Raw genomic sequence first — 19,948 nt, 5'->3', positions numbered from 1 at the left:
AAGGACTTTTTTTCCAGTTCTATATGGTAGAGCAGGTCTGTTGCTATTTAATGCCAAGGTTTTATCAGCCTAAATGTTATCTTAATAGCTTCATCTGCTGCTCAGCTGAGTCGAATTTGGATGCAGAGAATTGAATCCATTTGCTTTACAAGGGAACATCTTACAGGACTGTTAGAAGTGCTGTAAAGAAATATTCCTTTGGACAACTCCTCAGTAAGCAACAAGCCAAGCCAGCACTGTAGCAGCCTACTAGATTCCTCATGTGAGAAGAATTTCTTAAGCAATAATTTGTAGCTAAAATAGCCAAGGAAAGTTTAAAGTTATATGCCTGAATTCTAGGAAGAGGACAAGTTTTTCTGCTCTTTGAACAGCAGTACAGTTTCTTATTGCTTGTAGTCCCTATGATTAGTATAACATGAACATGCTCATAGGAAGTAACTGAGGAAGTGACCATTTATGCTGCTGCTGCCCAAAAGTCTAAAGCAGATGGCTGTTTATTTATCCACTGCAACAATTACTCTGTAAACATGCAGCACATTCTTGGAGTGAAACAAGCCAGTATCTCTCAGCAGGGAGAGGGGACCCACTTCTGTGTCCCACCCAGCAAAGAGATCCAGCCATTGTTTGGGGCTGTGCTCTCTGCTATCACATGGGGAATCTCAGCCCAGGCTAAACACAACCCAGAAAGCCACATTCCTGTGTCAAATGTCATTGTCCTCAGAGTCCAGATGAGAAACTTGAACTGAAGCAGGTGAATTCGTCGACAAGGAAGTGTCCTGATTGCATGCAGAAGTCCATATAAAATTTTAAAATGTAAGAATTTAAGTGGAGAAAATGATACTGAAGTAGAATTGTTATTAAAGGGTACAAATCGCATTTATCATCAACAGCACTGAGTTCAGTAAATAGAACGGTCATCTTTTTGTCTCTCCCTCACTCAGAACTGCAGCATGACTCAGAAGAATAAACAATTGAATAGGTTTTGCTAGATGCCTGCATGGAGATTTGCCTGGGTTTTTTATTATTTGAAATTTCATTCAGTTCTCTGTTTATACCACAAGCAACAAAATAAATTCTTAGAAAATGTAACTGTAAAATCGCTAATTTTTTGCATATGTTTAACAATCAAATGTCCTTATTTCTCAAATATTTCAGTCACATTTCATTTTAGTACCCGTCCCTGCTTTGACGGAACTGTAGAAATTGAATACAAGAAAGGGAAAGGAGAGTGAAAACATCATAGATTTATGGGTGGACCTAGAGGTTGGAAGTACACACAGAGCAGGTGTGTGTGAACTACAGACAACTACCTGTACTACAACCATACAGGTAGGGATGGTTGTCTTAGTCTGAAGTGAAGAGAAATGAGAGCTCGACACCGCTGAAAGTTCACTTAAGCCATCAGATTTGGGTTGCTTCTGTCTGCAGACCAGGCTTGATCCCAAATGTTTTGTGCCCTCTGGGGCAGGCAGAAAAATGTATTGCTTGTGACCTTTTTTTAAAAAAAAAAAAAATAGTGGAAGTAAAGTTTGCAATGCAATATTTGTATGCAGGGATTAGCTCTTGGTTTCCTTACTTGGTACCTTAGGGTGTATTTTTAAAGCACTACACAGAATTTCAGTCTCACTCATCAACTTGTATTGACTTTAAATCTCATGAGTCACTTTGACAATATATCCAGAGGCTTTCTATCTTCCACTGGCTCTTATTTCAATTTTCTGGCTTATTTGGGGGGTTATTTCTGAATTTGGGGTTAGCTCATGTGGGAAGTTGTCTTTAAGGAGAATTTTCTTTGCATGTGGAGGACGGTTAGAGATGTTCTGCTTCTAGATTTTAACACAATTATTTTCTCTTCAGTTTTTCTTTCTGGAAAATAATTATTTGTGTTAGGATTTGCAATTTCTTTTGCTTATTTGGTTTATGCAGAGTCCCTGTGTATGGTCCCCTTATGAATGCTATTGTAACTTATATGTAACTGTAAAAGTATGTACTTGTACTTGGTAAGACCCATAGGACTATAATGGGCACTATAAATAAGACTTAGAAAATCATTCAGACATTATTTCCTTTCCAGAATAGCTATTTTCTTCTCTCCTAAGAAAAAATTTCCAGCTGATTTTCCATATCAAATCTTTCACTGAATCACATGATGGGATATGATAAAGCTTTATGAAAGTGATATGCTGCTCCGTAGCAGCTGGGTGCACATCTAATTCTCTGCCTGATTATCTGTTGGGGTAGCCAGGATGGTGGACTGGCCATTATTTGTGGCTCTCACATAGATGTTATGTCAGAGAAATTCACAAAGATGAGAGAGACATTCTGTCCCTAGGAGGGATTTATCCCAATTACCTTTGTTACTCCTCCAAAATACTACATAGATGAATAGGGTTAAGAAGGAGAGGTCAGTGAGAAATAGATCGGTGTTCTGCTAAGCTGGAGTTACTCTTAGTGTCTGTCAATGAGTGGTAGGCTAAAAAGGCATGGTAAAGAGCCAGCTTCCTTGGTGCTAGAGTTAGCCACCTTTGCTAGACTGAGCCATCTGGGTATAGCATCAAACAAGTGTTGACAAAAGAGTATTTCCCCTGAAGCACTTGGCAGAAAATAAACAGCTGGAGCAACTGTCAGTAAATTCTTATTTCCTCAATAGCATTCTGGTAACAATGGGAAGAGGAAGGAAAAGCCAAACAAACAGTCCGTCTGTTGTTATTGACACAATAGTCTAATTTCTCCTCTTGTGACTTTATGTGGTGAAACACAAGGATGCAAACAGCAATAAATACTTCCATTACTGAAGGCAACTGCTCTCCATCTGGGAATTCAGGTCCCATGGTGGGGAAAACTCAGGCTGAGAATGGTTTTCAAAAACATTTTCTACTTTGCCATAAAGTATCAGCTGATCTTCCATATTGCCAGTGTCTGTCTCATCTAACTAACAAAAAATTGCTCCAGGATTGGTAAGCATGTCACAAACATAAAGCAATATCAAAGAAATTTTTACTGCAGCTGGGCAGAGAATTGACACTCTCAGCCTTTCTTTAGTGCTTTTAAAAGTCTGGGCTTTAAGTACAGTTTACGTGATAGTGATGCTCATCATTATCAAAGCATTATTTTCATGAAAAGAAATATTTTCTCTAGTGTCACTAACCCTTTCTTACTTGATTTTTTTATCAAATGCTTTATTGAGCTCTGATTAGTGTAAGTGTTCTGCATTAGCTTTGGCTAGAGAGTTGGTTATCTTGGAAAAGTAATTAAAGATTTTATAGTGGCCCTGACCACTCTTCTTTTCCCTTCTCTGCTACCTGGCCTGTAGCTATGGCATTTGTGAATTCCTGGTTACTTGATACCATTCCATTTCAAAAATTTATTGCTAATACTTGGCATCAGACCTGGAATTTTCTGTGGCCCTTCTTTTGAAATTCAATTAAGAAGCTGACCCAGCCCTTCACACATGGAGATTTGTTTCCAAGTCAAGACAAGTTCCATACCCTTTCTCCAACCTTTCCCCACTTAATTTTAGGAACATACCTGTATGTTCTTTAATAACTCCCTCTTCCTCCTTGTATAATGAGTCTAATTTTATCTTTCCCTGCTTTTCAGTTTTATGACTAAAGGATATTGTTTTCATTTCCTTTGACTGTTGAATATGTTGACTTTATTCTTACACCTCCTGACTTTTTAAATGTTTGTTTACTCGCTGACTGGTGGTGGGGTTTTTTTGTTTGTTTGTTTGTTTTGTCATTTCCTTATATTCAGTAATACTTTTGAAGCTTTTCCTACAGTCAAAAATCATATAATGGTTTGTGCTGGAAATGACCTTTAAAGGTCATCCAGTCCAACTGCCCTGGAATAAGCAGGGACAACTAGATCAGGATGCTCAGAGTCAGAACCCTGTCCAACCTGATACTGAAAGTTGACTGAAAGGAATGGGGTATCTACCATCAATCTGGGCAGCCTGTTCCAGTATTTCACCACCCTGACTGTAAAAAATTTCTCCCTTATATCTAGTCTAAGTCTATGCTCTTATAGTTTAGTTTGTTGATGCAACCCAGGATATGGTTGACTTTCTGGGCTGCAGGGGCATATCACTGGCTTGTGTCCAGCTTTTCATCCACCAGTGTTCCCAAGTCCTTCTTCACAGGGTTGCTCTCAATCCCATCATGCCCCAGCTTGTTTGGATACTGGGGATTGCCCCAATGCAAGTGCAGGACATTGTATTTGACCTTGAGGTTCATGAGGTTCACACAGGCCCACTTCTTGGGCTTGTCCAGATCCCTCTGGATGGCATCCCATCCCTTTTTAGCTGTGCCGCTCAGCTTGGTGTCATCTGCAAACATGCTGAGGGTACACTTGATCCCACTGTCTTTGTCACTGATGAAGATATTGAACAGTAATGGTCCCAAAACATGGATCCCTGAGGATCATGACTTGTCACCAATTTCTATCTGGACTTTGAGCCATTTACCACTACCCTCTGGAAGTGTCCAGCCAACCAGTTCCTCATTCACTGAACAGTCCACCCCTCAAATCCATATCTCTCGAATTCAGAGAGAAGGATTTTGTGGGGGGCAGTGTCAAAGGCCTTACAGAAGTCCAGATAGATGACATCCGTAACTCTTCTTTTGTCCACTGATGTAGTCACTCTGTAATAGAAAGCCACTATGTTTGTCAGGCAGGACCTGCCCTTTGTGAAGCCCTGCTCTTCTGCCTCAGTGTATGAGTTCCAGATAGAATTGCCACCTCTGATGTCATGACACTTAAAACTTCATGACAAAAAAGGCTTTTGAGCTTTTTTTTTTGCCTGGATGACATCATTAGGCCTCTCACTTCCTTAAAGTTTTCTTTCTAAGTCTGGAGCTTTCACAATGATGCATACTGCAAATCTTACAGTAATAATAGTGTAGTGTAAATGTTCATGGCTGCTTTGAATTAGGTTACTCAGATGCTACTCTGACTGTAGCAGTTAGGTTTCCTCAGGGTAGCTTACACTATTCAGGTGGGCATGACTTCATCTCCTGTAATACCCAGGCTTATTAAAGACTGCTGAGTTACAGCCTGTGCTTTTTGTTTGTCCTTCCATTCCATTTAAATGGCATCACCTTCAGATTATTGTATTCAAGGTTATTTCTTACAATCAAGTTCTTTTACAAATGTTCTCACAATAAAAACAAAACAAAACAAAAAACAAACAAACACACTTAAAATAGAATTCTGTCTAGTTGCTTTAACGACTATTTGATGAAAATATCTGTTGGTCATTGTACCAGGCAATAGCTGGTCTCCAAATGATTAGTGGCATTTCTCTCAATCCTTTTGCTTGGAAAGCTAATGTCACTTACAATTTGTCTCCTTCCAAAGCCACAAGTTTCTCTTTATGTACACAGAATCTCCTTAAATAGTTCTTGGTTAGAGGGAGACTGGCTTTGACTAGATCTCGTTTTGTCACTTGTTCCTAGGCAATACTCTCTGCTTTGGCTGCTGCTTTTTCTACCATCTGAATAGTTGGCTGAGTATGCTGTTAAATATCTTCATTTCTCCTGTGTTGGAGAAGCTTTTTCACTTGCTCCTGATCCAAAAGAAAACAGTAGTGGGCTATTTCTTTGGTGAATTTTCTGCTCCAGTTTGGTACCCTACCATTATCACTCTGCATAGCATCAACCCCGAGTCTAATGAGTTAATTTTCTTTTGTCTTCCTTCCAACTGGTAACAAGTCTTTACAACACTTCTTTATACATCTGGCAGAGATGCGAGCTGTTGCAGTCCTGTGAGTAGTTGATGAGCAATTGTTACTGACTTGTAGTTAAGAACCACTCCAGGGATGTGCTTTCAGGTAAAAAAAAAAATAAAATAAAAAAAACTCAGGGAGAGGTCTCACAAGGTCAGGGAATAAAGCCCATGCTTGTTCCTATGCACTGTTTGCCCACTGACGATCCTTCAGTGAAAAATCAGACAAAAACCACGTTTCTTAAGGAAGTAATGCTTTATTTATAGAATTTGGTTTGCAATTTAGTTGGTTAGTTTGTATTCTCAGAATTTTTGCTGAGAGGGTGGAAAGTTGGTGCCTGGAAGCAAAATTGGAGAAAATTGAAAGCATAAATTTAGAAGTTTCCCTTGCATATTCATGTAGAAAAAATATTCTACATTTTGTCACTCTGTTCAGGATATTTTCTGCCTGAATTCACAGATAGTCTGTGGATAAGTTTTAGAAAAGATAGTGGATCACCAGCTACTGTGTTTAAATAAATGTCATAATACTAAAAGGAAACAGAACATTAATACCCTAAACACAAGGACTTGTGTTCATACTAATTTTATTTAAATATCTGTGAGAATTACAGTAATTTTTATCCCTCTTTCTGAAGTGAGTCCATAAAAAGACATGTAGAGTGAATAAAATCCATCAGCTAGAAGTTTTCTATGTAGGATCTGTTAAGGAGGAGGGAAGCATTTTTGTGCATCTTTAGCACCTATGTGTTCATGTTTTTGATTCCTTCTTCATGCCTGTGTAAATGTAGGGAAATGCAAAAGGAAAAAGAGGGAGAAAGAGAGAGTTGAGAAACTTCTGCTTTGGTTGCTGATAACAAGCTTCCTGCAGAAGTCACTGATGTTTGAGGAGGCTGTAGAGAAGTTTAACCACCACAGTCAATAAAATATTTCAATGGTTTATAATCTCAAAGAGAGAGCCCCTTTCAATTTGTTGTCTTTCTGTTACAAAATCTGCAGCTGGCTCTCCAGTGTGCTTTGCATGATATGTTACATTCATCAGTTCCCTTCTTTCTGCTAAGCAGCAACCACTCCTTCAAAAACCCCACCTAATTAAGTGCACTATTTTGGGGTGTTTTGTCTTGCAGCTGGGAAGCCAGACTTTCTGCCAGTAATTAGTAGCCTCTCCTTATGAATGCAACAACTTTGTAGCTTCCTCAAACTGGGTTTTTAGAAGCTATTTGTCAGAGCATTTTTCATAGTTCAAGGCAGAAGCCTTCACTGATGAAGCAATGAAAAACGTTTGGTAACTAGTGGAATTTGTTGATAGTAGTTTTTCTGTTTTTAATCACAGAGGTGGTCTTCTGCTGGGAGTTTCCTCCCTGATATAAATCTTCTTTAGAGAAGACATTTCTTGTCTCTCTCTTGCAAGACGTTTTGGATTCTCTAGATTCTTTCTGAAGTCTTTCTTCTCCTGTGACTTGCTTCTTGAAAACCGTACAAATTAAATGATATTTTTAAAAGCTTAGATTATCCTCTTTTGCTTTTTATCGCTTTCAAGGGTTTATTTTCTTGGAATTTAGCAATCTATGTGTTATTAAAGTTTAGTTCATAGCTTTCCTTGCCCTTTCACCCTTATAAGGGCAGTTTTCTGGTAACTGGTGCTGGAGAGATTGCAAATATATTGGCATTTTCTTTTCTCCCTCTAAAAAACTGCCTGCGGCAGATTATTCTCAAGCCAGTTCCATTTCCAATTTAGTCAAGCCACTAGGCTGCATCAGTAACTCTTCCTCAGTTAAGATTGTTTAAAGCAAATACTAAATTTTCTTATTAAAATATCTTCCTATTTCCCTCTAGAGGAGTGCTGCTAAAGATTGCAGGGCTGGCTGCACAGCATTTTGAGGTATCCATTTTTCCCTCCCCAGCCATGAATGAGCCTGATCAGGGCCTTCAGTTTGATTATGAGTGATCAGCTGAAGGTTGGCTGCAGTTGGAGGAAATGCACAAAGCATGGCTATTTCTGTTCACAGGCACTGGTGACAGTGGGTGGTAGGGTCTTTCTCTGTATGGCATGACCATTTCAAGCCTTTTGTTGGCTCTCTCTGCTGCATCAGCAGATGCCCAGATCTTATGGGCTCTTGGAGGACAGGGATGCTCCTGCTGAGGAACAGGGCCAGAGCAGCTGAGGGATCACCTCCACTGCAGGAGTCCCACGTGAGAGCTTTGCCATGAAGGGCTGGAGACAGGAAGCAGGAGGCTAATGCCAGAGCCAATGCCACTGCCAAATGCTGCAGATTGAATGACTGGGAGCTGGGCAGGCTGAAGGCTGAAGGAAAAAGCAGAGTGCTGAAAAACTAGAGACGGTAGAGCTCTAACCAGGGGCGGCAAGAGTTTAACTATTTTGTCCACTCTTTTCCTAATGTCTTATGTGAATCTCATTAAAATTTGAAATTTTCAAGGGAAATATTGACCTCTTCCTTCTTTGAGAGCGTGGTGCTTGCTGGAGTGCTGAGCACAGAAGGCAGGCAGTTGACTGGTTTGCCTTCTACTTGGATCTTTTCTTACCTCCTACCAAAAAATAATGACTTAGAAGTTACACTTGTGGTATTTACAGCCTCTTCAGTAGAAATGAAAGTCATCTATTCTACTAAAAGTGTAAGTGAATGTAGAGCATTCCCAAAACGACTTGGGTAAAAAGACCCTTTACCCAGGAGACAATCTAATCTTTTAAACTTCCTTCCCATGAGCCCATTTTTTTAGATAATCCCTCTTTGCCTGCTAACATACTACTCTTGATAATGAGCCTGTCATCACATCAGGTTAAAATATATCACTACAATTAATTTCTCTTAAATATATTGTTCAGAGAATAATGAGAACTAAGCCCTATTTTAAAGCTGATCAGGCAGTGCAAGGTTAGAATCTAACTCTTTTCATGAAAACTGACAGACTTTTACTTCAAAACCAACTACACTTCATTAAAACTGTGACAAAAGCCTGTAAAGCAGAGCTGAAATATTGCAGCTGTGAGTTCTCCAAACTAAGAGAAGAATTCTTATATTGTTTCAGTATGACACAATGTGTATGTAATAGATTAACTATATTTCCCGACATATTTGGACCTGATGTATTGATTTTCTTCCTTCCTGTTCATGTAACTGAGGGAATTCGGAGCCAGACCCAACAAAGGGCTTTTAGGCACCTTGGATGGAACTTACGTGGAATTTAGATGCCTATAACCAGTATTTTAATGCTGAGAACCTCCATTTCATTTGCCAGCAGACCTTGAAGGTACTACTGTTCTTATCTTTTGATCTAATGCTTTCCAGGCATTTTTTGCACAAGATCCAAATTATCTCAGTTCTGTGCTCAAGTCTAATCAAAATCACAAGCTAGAGAGTAGAGTATTTTCTTCTCAGAGGCTTGAGGCTGTAGGTATTTCTGGAGTGCATTTAATGTTGCTGATTCCTCTAAAAATAAATTTGCGATAGCCACCCAACTTCTTTTAAGGCACAAGAAGATGCTTGTGTCATTTCTTCTACCTAGGGCATTAAGGTACCCTAGGAGATCCAGCTTTGGTCCCTTTCTTTCCACTGTTTGAGGAAATCAAATAGAGTTCTAAATGCATGGCATATTCTGAAGGGAGAAAAAGGGAGAACAGAGGAGGAGCAGAAAAATTATTAGATTTCACTGAGCTTAAGTGGAAGAACACAGGATATGGCAGAACTCTGTGACTAGGAAGCTAAGGTAAACCTCATAGATGGGAAGGAGATAAATTCTGCTTCCATGTCTTCTTCAGTGTTTAACATAAAAACTATTTTATATTATCCAGTGGTTTTTTGACAAATAGACTGATTCAAGGTGAATTGATTTTTGGTGTGTCATGGTTTAGTCCCAGACAACCAAGCCTCTGCTTACTCACCACCCAACTCCTGGTGTGGGATAGGGAAATAAAATCCACCTAAAGACTCATTAATCAAGACAAGGACAGGGAGGTTTTCACTCCCCAGTTATGGTTATAGGGAAAATAGACAGACTCAGTTTGGGGAGCAAAAAAAGAGAAGAATTTAATCTGTCAGAACAAGAAAAAGAGAAAACATGACCAGGTCTTAAAATACTTTTCCCCCACCTCTCTCTTCCCGGGCCCGGATCGCTTCACTGCCGCCTCCCCCTCAGGGCACAGGGACGGGCAGGGGGGGTTCAGGGGCAGTTCCCCACGCGGTGTTTCTGCTGCTCCTTCCTCCTCAGGGGGAGGACTCCTCACATTCTTCCCCCGCTCCAACGCAGGGTCCTTTTCATGGGAGAGTCCTTCAGGAACCCCTCCGACATGAGTCCCTTCCGTGAGGTGCAGTCCCTCAGGAACTGCTCCAGCCTGGGCTGCTTCAGGAGCAGTCACCTCCTCTGCCACGGGGTCCTCCCTGGCTGCAGATCCACATCTGCCCCACCATGGTCCTTCACAGACTTCTCCACTATGCTCCTCGAGGGGTACAGCTGCCATCTCATCATGGGCTGCAGGGAAATCTCTGCTTGGCCACCTCCTCCCCCTTCTTCCTCACTGAACCTTGGTATCTCTGCTCCAGCTTTGCTCTCATCTCCCCTCTCCTCTGCTCTGCAGAGGCACATCCAGCTTCCCGCATCTGCTCAGCCTTGGCCAGAGGCAAGGCCAGAACTGGATCTGGGGGACCTTCCATCAGCTTCTCACAAGAGTCACCCCTATGGTCTCCCCCATTATCTAACTCCTGCTGCAGTAACCCAAGCCATGGTATTATGGTGTTAGTCTGTTATGGTGGTGTGTTCCAATAGAATGGTGCTTTTGTTTTTGTTTTTTAAATTGACTTAACGGCAAAAGTGCAAGAAAAATACAAACCCTGTCTTTAGGGCCAATAATAGCATACCATAAATGTAATGCTTTCATCTGTACGTCATGGAAATACATGTGAATAAAGTAACAGCTGAAACCCACTATCCTTTCTACAAACAAGCAGCTCAAACACATGAAAATTCTTGGGACATAATTTTTATGAATAGATTTTGAGTAAGGTTTCGTATTGCTTAAAACATAAAACTTTAAATTTCTAAGCTAGCAATGATTTCCTATACAAAGGAACAATCATTCAGAGGGATGACTTTGGCAGCCTAGCAGTTAATGGGGTTAGAAGCTCTGAGCAGACTCAGATACACCCATACAATGACATTATGGATAAAGATGGGTTACTAATAGTTCCATATGTAATTATGGAGATATTCCTATCAATTCATACAGTGAAACCAACTCGTCAGACATGGACAAGGTCACTAGAGGAGACAGCATTACATCTGGGAAGCAAGATGATGTTATTTAGCTTTTGTTCATCAGAAATGCAGACAGTGTGGTGATGATGAGAACTTGGCTGCTGGATGCCAAAATGGACAGCTGAGATACATCTATGGGACAGAATTGCACTACCATGGGCAAATACTTTGAAATGTTTGCAGGATTCTCTGTGAAAACAATACAATAATGCACAGGAAATGTAATTAAATTTAGAAACAGGATTAAGAGCACAACAAAAAAAAATATTATAATACTTTGTGGGCCTGTAGTGTTCCCACATCTTGACTATTGCATTAAGTTGGATGATTTAATTTCTAAATAAAATAATAAATATCTATAATAAAATAATAAATATAGAAGAATAAGGAAAGAAGAACAGAACAATAAAAAGATTCAATTTTTTTGCATAACTTCTACATGAAACTTGAGTAGAGCTTCAGGGAAAGGACAGATATTCATTATATCATAAATGATATGGAAAAAGAAAGTGGAAAATAATTAAAGACTATGTCATACAGTTTAAAGGGGAACCTGGTGAAATTAGGTTTTGAAACAAACCAGAGGAGGTTGTGCAATTAAGTGAGTTCAGATGTAGAACCGAAGATACTGTCTAATCCAAAAAAGGGTTGAGATAACCAGGGAAAAATAAGAAATCTTTAATATCATCATGTAGACCAGACATGTAGTTTAGGAAGTCTTCCTGACCTGGAGGAGCTTCATTCAGCATACTTTCGCTCTGACTCAGTATGAAATTCTCAGGTGAAGATTGGCAACATGAAAATTGTATTTGCTGAAAGAACCATGCTAGCAAATTTCATAAACAGAAAACACTGTGCAAAATTGCTTAGAGAAAACTGTGAAATTCACAATAGAGATCATCTGCAGTCTTTCCTCCCAGCTCAGTCAACATTTGTGAAAACTTAAAGTCCTAAACTTGAAAAAAATGCAGAACAGCCCTCTTCCAAAGATGCTATCTGTAGCTGGTTTAGAGTTACGTGTGATTACAAAGCCTGCTACAATGCTTGAGGAATGAGACAGCCTGCCAATTAAGTAGCTGTGAGCCCTTTTGTAGAAAAAAGTTAAGTTTTGGAGAGAGGAGCTTCCTTACTGGACTACAGTGAGAATTTTGATAACCTCAAAGCCAGAAAGGTGGGTTTTTTTTGTACAGTATAGAACAATGTTGACTTACAGAAATATATTAATTCCTTAAAATGTTTTTTTTTCAGTATTGCAAAACACAGGAACCACTAGAAATATCACTTCCAATGCTAGAATGTCTGTTTCCCCTGAATACAATAACTTTATAGAGGTCAAACCAGAATTAGGCCACCCTCTGAGGCTATGAATTTGGTGATTGTTTTGTGAAAGGATATTAAAAATTTCTGAAAATATTACTGAATTCATTGCCTGATCTTCCAGTAGGCAGCGTTCATTGCCTTTCCAGTAAATGTGTAAAGAACAATATAAATTGATCCTATAAGTCATATTCTGAGTGAATGAGCTTTTGGAAGTGGAAGTTTTTGTTATTTAAATTTACAGCAACCTGGTCTGAATTTCAGGAGGATGCTTGTTAAAATTTGACCATGACAGAATCTGGGTGGCTTAGCCAGTGCTCTAGGAGCCAGGGGATGTGCAACTATTGTCATCGTCACTCATAAGAGCAATAGAGCTCCTCCACCTCTCTTTCACAAGATCCTTCCTTGAGGCTGTAAACATGCAACTTTCCTACCTTGAAACAAGTGACAGTTTAGTTCATTAGACCTCTGTGAGAAGAAATAAATATGTATATGAAGTTTGTATCTGTTTCACAGAATCACAGAATTTTTCTGGTTGGAAAAGACCTTTAAGATCATTGAGTCTAACCATTAACCTAACTCTACTGAGCCCAGTGCTTAACCATGTTCCCAGGCACCCTATCTACATGCCTTGTACGCACCACCAGGGATGGTGATCCTACCACCTCTCTGGGCAGTCTGTTCCCTTTCAGTGAAGACTTTTCTTCTAATATCTAATCTAAATCTCCCCTGGTGCAGCTTGAGACCATTTCCTTTTTTCCTGTTGCTTGTTACTTGGGAGAAGGGATGGAAAATCAGCATGACTCAAGTTAATGAAGCTGCATGACTTCCCTATTAGAGACAGGAAACAGCACAATTCATATTTAGTGCAAAAAAGTGGATGGACTAATATACCTGATAGAACACAGCCAATATTTTGGGCTGACCTGATACCCCACACCCCTCTCTTCAGCTACCAATACTTTCTTAGGAAATGAGAGGCATTATAAGAATGCTGGTTTTTAAAATATTCATGTTGAATTATTCATTATATGTTAACAGAGAATAATCACATGCAACAGGTGTTTTTCCCCTGGCTTGTTGAATTGCAGTATAACTAGCCTCCAGTTATTGGCCTCAGGGAAAGAAGCAGTAGAACAAATCAGCCTTATTTTAAGATAATTACTGCAATCCTACAGTGCCTGTCAGTTGTTATTTTGCTATTTTATGTCAGCATACAGTACATGTACAAATAGAATTCTGAAACTAGGAGAGAAAATGTAACCTATGAAATGAAATTTGAGAAAATAACTTGTGGGTTTAGTAAATATGATTCCAGTAGAAGTGAAGAGTCCATTCCATACATTGTATTAAAATCTTTTTGAGCACAGTAATAATGTATTGCTAGCACAATGATAAAAGGACTAAGGATTATTATAATTTTTCTCCAAATAGTTGCTATTGCAAAGAATGTATTTGACGGCCTCATTTTGTGGCTTTTACATCAGTATTTAAACAAGATTAATTTAATTTAAGCAGGATTAAGTTAAATTTCAATGGGAATTGAAAACATGTTTTACCACTGATTCTTTTACATCTCTAAAACGCAGTAGTAGTTAATAAGACATTACTGCCATACCTAACTTCTTCCCTATTTAAATTGACTGATGGAGCACAATCTTCTGATGGGCCCTGGATATTAACAACAACTCATTTTTCCCTCCCACATTTGTGCACTTATAACTCTGAACAAAGTCCACAGGTCAAGGCAGAGCTCAAAAAATAATCTCTTTGAATTTGGGCCTCTGAAATCCACAGAAAACTCGCTGGATGGGCCATTTTGGAAGAGGGCCAGAGACATGCACGTGCACATCCACCTCTGCAGCTGACAGTTCTTGTTCGAGCCCTTCTCCCACACACTGCTCAGACTCCAACGCTCAATAATCTCTGCCTGATGCCTGTTCAGGAAGATGCTGCTTGCTCTGATGGAGACTGATGCTATCACTAGTTTTGCAGCACATGTCACTGAACATAGTAGGTGGAGTTCTTTGGTGCTCAGATATGCAAAAGTTTAGGTCGGGTAGTTACAAGGGATGGTCTTTTCAGAGGTGATAAATTGCTCAGAGAAGGCTCAGGATGCACACTACTGAAAAGTTGCTGTGTGCCTTGCATTTTTTTCAGTCTCTCCCAAGCTAACAGATTAACAGGGCTGAGAGCCACGGACTTTTGCTCAGCTGCAATGCACTGCAGCTCATGCATACAGCTTTCCATGAGCTGATGCAGTATGAGGTAGGGCTCTTCCCTGCAGTAAACTCAGAATATGAAAAATTTATTCCACTGTCCTCAGATCTACCCGATGGTATGTAAAGGTGAAGAAATAGTTTAAGATTAAATCTGAAGTTATTAAACTTAGGTAAATGTGCCGACTGTTAAGAGGACTTTCCAAACCATAAAAGCAATATAAATGTTTTTGCTACAGCTTATTCTTTTAACCTCAAAGCTGATAATTTTTAATAACTTATCTCTGCAGTGTTGGAAACCCAGGGCAAATTTACTTGTTCCTCTGCATGACTCTGGGAATATTTTGCTTCTACTTTAACAATTAAAGATGCTCTAACAGCACAGACATGGACATAAATTGTTTATAGTTGTCACATTGTCCCCTCACAGAGAACTATCTTCAGGGCACACAGTGTTTTCCAAACATCAAAAGATGAGATGAAAGCATCTTTTCAGATTTGGAGAGTAACATCAATAAAAGCAGATTTGTTGGACAATAGACTGAAAGAAGTGAAGCTTTGTACCATAAATGGTGGGTGGGAATAGTACTTATCATAAGCTCTTTTCACAGTCTTCAGCCTTTTCAGTAGTGTTTCATAATGTAAATATGGGACAATATACCAGCATGTAGGTGGGCAAAGGACAACTAATATATTTATTTCACTTGGTTTTAATTAATTTATTCACGTATTTCGTTATTTTTGTACAGTCTGCATGTTAATTTTTTAAAGGGTAGAAGTATTCCAGTTAGCTTTTTACATATACAACATGAAGAAAACATTTTGTTCTTGCATTTATTCAGAAATATTAAAAATTATTATTTAAAATGTATTGAAAGGTATCAAGTCATTAAACTTAACAATTTTGTGCATTTATTCTTCAAACTATGCACTAGTCTTGTATTAGTGAAATACATAGATAATGAAAAATAGAAAATAGACTTCACAGCTCGATTAAAGATAAAACAGAAGACACTTGAAAGATTTTCCTTTCTATTCTATTTCTATCCTAAATCTCTCCTTCTCCATTTCAAAGGGAGGTGGGAAGTCAAGTTTATGCTGTGCTTCCAATATGTGTATTCCCATTTCTCCCTCTTAGGTCCATGCAAACATTTATTCCCCCTCAGCCAACAAACACACTGTGGGCCTGATTCTCAATCCAGAGGAACTCTCCATGCCCATCAGTGACTTTACTAAGAACTGATTTGAACTGTCTGAATTGTCACTAAAATCACAATCCAACTTGAAATTTCTGGCAGGAGACAGAACAGCTGAACAAGAGTAGGCACGCAGAAAGTCCTAACACCCTGCCCTTTTCTTATTTGCTTTCTTTGGTATCTTCACAGTTACTCCTGAAGCTGGGAACACAGCATGTGGGAATGCTGCATTTACACCAATCCTCTATTTATAGGCTTTTCCTCTGTTAGAAACTGTACAGTTGAGGTCCTTTTGGAAATCTGCATAGTGGGATACTAAAAAATGTCCAATGGGTGTAGATATTTTAAAGTGCAGTAGTAGGTGCATCTTGAGTTATAATAACATTTTTGTAAACACCTGAGAGCTGGACTCAGCTCTGAGTCAATTTTTAAAATGAAATTCAGGCTACTGAAGTGATCCATATGTCTTTATAAGTTTTATTCTGTAGCCATTTTTCATGGTTTTGATGTATGCATTTATCACTTCAGAATAACTTAATTAACAGATCAGTATAGACGTTCTTCTGAACTCAAAATATAAACCCCATGACACTGTCCCACAAATATTTGTTCTTATCTCATCTGTACATGGTTTTCAATTCTCATTTTTACAAAGGGCATCTGAAGAAGGAACAAGAACATTAAATATACAGTTATTCAGCCAGTATCTAATGGTGACCAGAACCTTGTAATTATTCTAACAATACTAATTAACAGTCATGGTCCAGAAGTTATAGGCACACTATCTTCTCCTTGGATTTTTAGTTTGGCTTGGGATTTTTTTCTTGTTTGGTTGTTGTTTTTTTTTTCTTTTGTGTGTTTGAAGCAGCCAGTGACAGTTCCTCATCTCTGCTTCACTACAGAGAAAGATGCTTGGGAGTGTGTCTGTCACTATTGTCACCTGATGTACTTGAGAAGCTTAATTGCATCATGCATCAGGGAAAGGGCAGCTCAAGAAATTGTGAGTCTTTTTAAATTAAAAAACCACCATGGCCAACCAAAGAAATTACTTTGGTCCTGGGTTCTGTGTGTTTGGTCAATAATCCTAGGTTAATAAAGCAAGTGGTGAAGGTGATTTGACAAGAAGTGTCTTTAAAGGAGATAAATTAATTAAAATAAATCAAGTTAATCACTAATAAAATTAATTTATACATATTTCAATTATGGTTTGATTTTATCATGCTCAGTGTTTCTGATTCATCATAATTATAGGGTCTGATTTCCCAGCTCTTTACTCTTGATTTACACTAAAGAATGAGGTATACTCTCATTTTCAGGCTTTCTGTTTTAACATAATACTAAAATAACCTTAAATTATGGGTTGGATCTCATTAAATTTCTTATTCCCAAAATTAAAATTGTGTTTGAGAAGCAGAAAGGGAGAGAGAGAGGGAAAGTGGAAGGGAGAGAGAAAGTGAGAGCATGATGTACTGCCCAGGTATCTCTAGCAGGAGCTGTCTCTAATGCTGGGGAGCAATGCATTACACTCCTGTCCCTATGTCCCTTTTTTTTTATTTTTGAATTTTTGCCATAGATTGTTATCATACTGTTTCTCGTCAGAGCTGGAGTTCTGGTTTATCAAAGTATAAGAACTGAAACTAGGTTAAATTTGCTGCAATATGGTGTGAGCCCTGGTCTGACAGCAGACTCACTAAAATGAAACTTTGGTAGCTAAAAAGGTTTTGTAAACATCACAGTCAAAAGGAGAAGCCCATCTGCATTTATGATAGTCCCCTTTGTTCTGGTGTTGAGTTTTTCTAATTATCAAGGAATTAATCACAAATTTCAGATTTTCTAATCATGATGTGTGTAATAAATATGCACATGCATAGTAAATGGTTTTAGAAATTTAATAACAATTGAAGGAAATGCAGAACATTTTGCTGTTGTGCCCCATTTCTCCTGAAAGCAATTCTGCCCCTATAAACTTTGGGTACCTCTTACCACAATTCGTAATTATGTTTGAGCTTTAAAAAGCTCTCATACTGTTTGCTATCTTTATATGTTCAGTGGACTGATGAACACAGAAAGCTCATGGCTCAAACAGTATGATGGACAAAAGAAAGACACTAAAATGAGGGGCTGAAAATCCCAATGACCTGACATTCATTGTTGTATCAATGGCAGTACATAGCTGCCTGACACCTGCAGTGAAGTGTTGGCAGCCTAACCCCAAATGAACACAACAGAAGGCTGTCACAGAAAGACTCTGAAATGTTTTATTTACAGATTCCAACTCTTGCTTTGCAGCTCTGAATCTCAGTGTCATTCCCACTTACATCACCTGGCCTCACAGAATAAAGCTGAACAGTTAGAGATTGTAATTCCCAAAAGCACCATTAATGCAAGTAATCTCATCATCTTCTCCAGGGACCAAATCTTCTCCAAAGTCATGAGCTCTTGCTGTATGTCCTGGTGACTAACTAAAACTTTACCTACGCCTGTAAATTGACCATGTGTGTCAGCAATGTTTTCACTCAACAGACTTTTCCTCAAGACATCTTTAGTTAGTGGAATGGGAGTGAAATATTTCACAGGATGACAGAAGCAAAACCGAATGGCAAACAAACACCTTTACTGGTCTCAGAGTTGCTGCCTGGACATCATCGTGACAGAAACACTGGGAACTGGCTCATGGCTGACTGGGCACTGTTCTCTGTGAAGAACTCTGCTGGCACTCAAGTCCTGGGCCTGAAGTACTTGTGCAGATAGCACGGTGTCCATTAGAAGTCCGTGGGAGTTTTGCCCAGGTAAAAGTTGATTGGATGCTCCCAAAGAGCAGTCATCCACAGGAGACCTCATGAGTTAAGGTCGCTGCTCAATTTCAAGAGGAAAGGGATCAAGGCCCCTCTGCCAGGAGTGCTTCCCTGGGTCAGTGACTCAGGCTCTGGTATTGTTACCAATCATTGTGGGTAACCACTGTGAGGAAACATTACAAGCACACCACTAAAGGGGTGTAATTTTTGTTATCTAAAGCTTTTTTTTGTCTACAAACAACAGGCACATGTTTAAGATAGTTCCTTTTTCATGCCACTGAGGGATATAAATATGAATTTAAGAAAAATTTTTGTTTATTTTAAGAAAATTTTTTGTTTATTTTTCTATGGCTCTGCAGCCTGTATCAAATCTCTGTATATTTTTTGCTGATTTTAGGAGTATCTTTAAACATTCAGTGTTCACTGAATATTTTCTCTAGAACAAAGACTATTCTGAAGGAGAACATCAAATGATAAAGCATTGCATGATCAAGAATTATTTTAAAAGAAAAGCATTTCCTTTTTGAATATTTCTGCATTATTATGAGCTCCCCTCTGTATCAGCTCTTTGCTACTACAAGAACTATTCTGAATAACCAAAAATTAGACTAAAAAAGAAAAGCTATTTGTAGAACAAAACTCCCTGCAGAAAAAAAAAGATTATGCAAAATAACAACTAAAATATTTTCTTCTCCCAGGTCTGTTTTTAGAACTGAGCTTCCTTCTCTAAGGCCGCAATCAGACTCTTATTGCTAAACTGAGGTGTTTCATCCAAGATTTGAATAATATGAAAGTACATTAGACCCAAAAGGTGCATATTGGTCATTGAATGCTTGCCCATGTAATGCTTGCTCCCAGGATAGTAGCATCTTGTGCTGTGAGTGCTATGTGTAGGTGACACCAAGTTGAAAGAAGCTGCTCTCATACATGCCATTTATTGATGTTTGTTATCTTTCCTTTTTAAGATGATTCACAGACTTAGAACGAGGCAAAAATATGGTATTTATTAGGGTTTCTCTGTGAAAGGCAGGTCTACTTGAGCTTTGTCCACGGATAAGAATTTGGTTTTAAATACACTTAATTTATATAATAAACACCATAGAATATTTCTGACTCTGATTTTACATCTTTGCGAATAGATGTATATACTCATATATATATATTTTCAGTTTAATAACTTTCCTATAACTCTGCTGTTTCACTCTTGGTTATTTTGAACTTATATGATTTCATTTTAGGGGGCTGAGATTTTGTAGAACTCTGCTTTGAAAAGATGCTGTAAGTCTGCCGTGCAGTTGACTCAGTTGCCCCTTCAGTGCAGGGTACAGCTTCATGTTATACACCATTCACTTCACCTGCAGTCAGATGCTCAAAATGACATTCCTCTTCCCTTTGTTTCTCTTTCCCATATGTTTCCACTCCAAGT

The sequence above is a fragment of the Heliangelus exortis genome, chromosome 5, assembly GCF_036169615.1.
Source record: "Heliangelus exortis chromosome 5, bHelExo1.hap1, whole genome shotgun sequence".
NCBI classification, from domain to species: Eukaryota; Metazoa; Chordata; class Aves; order Apodiformes; family Trochilidae; genus Heliangelus; species Heliangelus exortis.
The sequence above is the reverse complement of the archived record's forward strand: the minus strand, read 5'-3'. Positions refer to the sequence as shown.